The 3,863-nt window shown below is 32.4% G+C and overlaps 1 pseudogene; it reads right to left on the bottom strand.

The window, feature by feature from the left end:
* Nucleotides 1-2,176: 2,176 nt before the first annotated feature.
* LOC143606788 (3-ketoacyl-CoA synthase 12 pseudogene) lies at nt 2,177-3,635 on the bottom strand (annotated as a pseudogene).
* Between the last annotated feature and the right edge of the window lie 228 nt (nt 3,636-3,863).

Genomic DNA, 3,863 nt, shown 5'->3' on the forward strand with positions numbered 1-3,863 from the left:
CTATAGTTGTGATAATGATTTCTTTCAATAGAAGGTGCGAAAAGTTGAGATTTCAAATTTCGGTGACATATTTTAGAATCTTATTAAATAATACATTCTCAATATGAGGTTATATAAATACAAAAATGATCGAGGCCAATATGGGGTCAATGGTAAATTGAAGTCGGTAGATGATACCTAAGTTTAACTGTACGTACGTATAATGATATCCAAACCAAACGCTACTAGACTATTCATTAATTAGTATCCATGCATGGCCTGCACACTAAATTCACTGTCTTTTTACTATGACCAAAATACGTAACAAATATACATACATTACAATAGACTATTAATTATCGGCTATGTTTAATCCTAGTCTAACAATACAACAACTGCGCCTAGTCTAACAATATTATTGTTATATTTAATCCTAGTTTAAATTTTATAGGTCATATATTAATCCTAACTTAAATTATTATTGGTCATAATTAATCAATAATATATATAAACGAAAACCCTAAAATCCTAGGTGTCGCAATGTGGTCGCTTCTCCCTTTTATGGAAGCCACCAGATTTCTTGATTTTTAAATGGAGGCCTCTCATTGATTTAACCCAAATTTATGGGTATGGGTCTTACCAAAACCAGATAGCTTTTAAAAGGGTTATAATATCTCATTAAATTAAAAATTAATCTTACCAATTATTTGATATGAAAATCCTATAAAATAGGGATATACTAAAATTTAATATCCAATTTAAAAAGAAAAAGATATTATTTATAATTAATAAACAATTTTATAGTAAAAAACATAAGCGGGTCATGGGTCACCAAATCCATATAGCTTTTAAACGGGTTATAACATATCATTTATTTATGAAACCCTTTGATCATCATACCCTAAGTATATTATCAACTTTTTTATAATAAAGAAAATTAAAATTCAAAAAATAAATATTAAAAAACGAATAATGTAAAATAATCATTCTCTTAAGCCATCAGATTGCTTTATTTGTTAATGAAGGATTCTCACGCATCTAACCCAAATTCATGGGTAAATGTCTCACCAAACCCAAATAGCTCTTAAACGGGTTATAACATCTCATTATATTAAAAATTAATCTTATCAAATATTTGATATGAAAATCATATAAAATAGGGATATACTAAAAATTAATATCCTATTTTATTTAAAAAAAGATATTATTTATAATTAAAGAACAATTTTATAATAAATAAAATAAACGGGTATATAGGTATCACTAAACCCAGATAGCTTTTAAACCGAATTATAACACATCATTTATTTGTGAAACCATTTTATCATCAAACCTCAAGTATATTAATTATTAACTTTCTTACAATAAATAAAATTAAAATCCAAATATACATATTTAAATATTAAAAACAAATAATCTAAAACAACCCCCATAATACGAGGGATAAAATCTAGTTAATCATAATTTAAAATGATATCATATTTCAGTATTATATTTCTGCCGAAAGTTTACTATAATAAATCGACCATCCAAGTGTGTAAACTTTGGCGTAAATTTAAGTGCATTGATGGCTAGCCTGGAACTCAACTACATGTTGGGGTGTTATTAGAATTTTATGGAAAATAATTACTAAAGAAAAGTACAATCCATTAAAGCGATATTAATTTCGATATAAAAATAGGTTTATATTATATGACCACAGCTGTTCACTCCAAATCCATATTAAAAAAAAATTAAATCGTAAAAACACAACCCGAATATCGTTGTGTTTAAGAAATATAACAATAATAATAACAATAATATTAAACCATATTATATTCTCAATCTAAACTAAATTAATTTTGTCTAAATAATGAGGATACTATTTGAAAAAAAAAAAAAAAAATTAAACGTCAAACTCGCATTCCAAACTTGTTTGGATTAAACCAAAACTTACTAACTTCGTGATATTCGTTTCGTGTTAAAACATCGCAACCATAAATGAATAATTAATTAAGCAATAAGACGTGATTTAAATAAATGGAAGTGCAATCTTTTATAATGTTTAATTTGTTTCCATTTTTTGTTGAATAAAAAACAACACACCCACCAAAATAAATACACACTCCTATCATAAAACAAAATATTCAAACTTCTTCTCCTATAGTGAAACAAAGATTTTAATGGAAAGTAAATAAAAATCGACCTCTTCTTTCTTTTCTATCTTAATTCTTCAATGTGAGAGACTTGAATGTTGCAATGTCCTCATCTTGAATCCAACCAAATTTCGCCATGAAAGGGTTTTCCAAGGTTTTTGGCGGGTAATCTTCAATGTTACACTCCTTCCATATATTCCCATCACCTTCAAGATCTCTAACCACTTCCCATAAGCAACTGTTGCATTTGAAGCCAGCACCAAAGCTAATCATGAACAGTGTATCACCTTTTTTCAGCCTCTTTTTAGCCTCCATGTAGCCAAGAACATACCAAAGACTACTAGCCGACGTGTTACCAAACCGGTGAAGTGTCATGCGCGCTGGCTCGATGTCGAACAAGCTCAAGTTAAGGCTCTGAGCCACCGCATCAATCACCGCTTTCCCACCTGTGTGCAAACAAAAATGATCAATTCCGGCTTTGAAATTGATCATCGGTCGGGGGTGGCGTTAAACGACTTGCAAAAATATTTTGGAGCGTTTTTCGGGCAAGTGAGAGCGTTGTGAACCGAATAAGTTCACGCATTGGGAGGATTTTGGGTGCGATTTCTTTTAAATTATCGACAAACGCCCGTGTTGCAGTTTTTGGTAGGGTTTTACCTAAGTGAAACCCTACACGGTCTTTATCATCTTCCGTTTGTAAACAACAACCATAGGCTTCATCTTTGGAACCATGATGAGTCCGGACCATGACCTTGAGCTTAAACATGGACCTATGAACCAAACTCGGTTTGTTAGTTAGGATCATGGCGCAACCACCTGTCCTAAACAAACAATTTGATAATATCATTGACCGGTCGTCACCCGTGTACCAATTTGGAGTCAAACATTCGGATGTGACCACCAAAGCTAATTTATTTTTGTTGGATTTAAATATACTTTGAACAAGATTTATCGAAATTAAACTTGCACTACACCCCATACCCGACAAATTATAAGTTTTCACGTCTTCTCTCATTTTGTACCGATTCACAATTCGTCCGGATAACGACGGCACACATGCCAACATCGACACGTTGACCACGACAACATCGATACTATCCGGACGAATCCCGATACGATGGAAGAGCTTTTCAATAGTGTCATTGAAAAACTCGTCCATTTCTTGGATTGCATCAACATGATTAGGGTTTTCTTCACGACCATCAAACACCATTTGTGGAGCGTAGGTTTCTTCACCAATGCCGGAGCTTACAATGGCTTTGAGAAGGAACTTGTACTCGCTGAGACCCAAGTTCTTGTTCCTCATTATAATATCGCCGCTTAACTCGGTCGTCAGTTTCCGGTCATCGGAGGGTTTGTAGAGCTGGTAGTCTAGTATGTAACAGTTTTGATGTCTTCTTTTTTCTAGAACTTTGAGGATAATACAGAGCAGGAAGAAGAGAGGGAGAAAGAACATAGTGGTCAAAACGTAATCCATAACCAGATTACAAGGATAGGTAGACATAGTGTATATATGTATATATATTTATTATTTAGAGACAGAGAGAGATGGATGGAGGAAGAGGGAGAGATGTATATTTTTGCAGTTTCTTTTTGGTTGTGAATTCAAAGCTTTAAGACGCATTTGTATAAAAAGGGGTGTGTACAACTTGCATGTCTCACTATTCTGGTATAAAAAGGGGTGTGTACAAATTTGAACATGCCTCTTAAGTATATATTGACAAATAAAAAGCTAAAGTAACGTTTCTG

This window comes from Bidens hawaiensis, unplaced genomic scaffold (assembly GCF_021521415.1).
Source record: "Bidens hawaiensis isolate Kalapana, Puna unplaced genomic scaffold, B.hawaiensis_p1.1 tig00077174_1, whole genome shotgun sequence".
In the NCBI taxonomy this organism is placed as follows: domain Eukaryota; kingdom Viridiplantae; phylum Streptophyta; class Magnoliopsida; order Asterales; family Asteraceae; genus Bidens; species Bidens hawaiensis.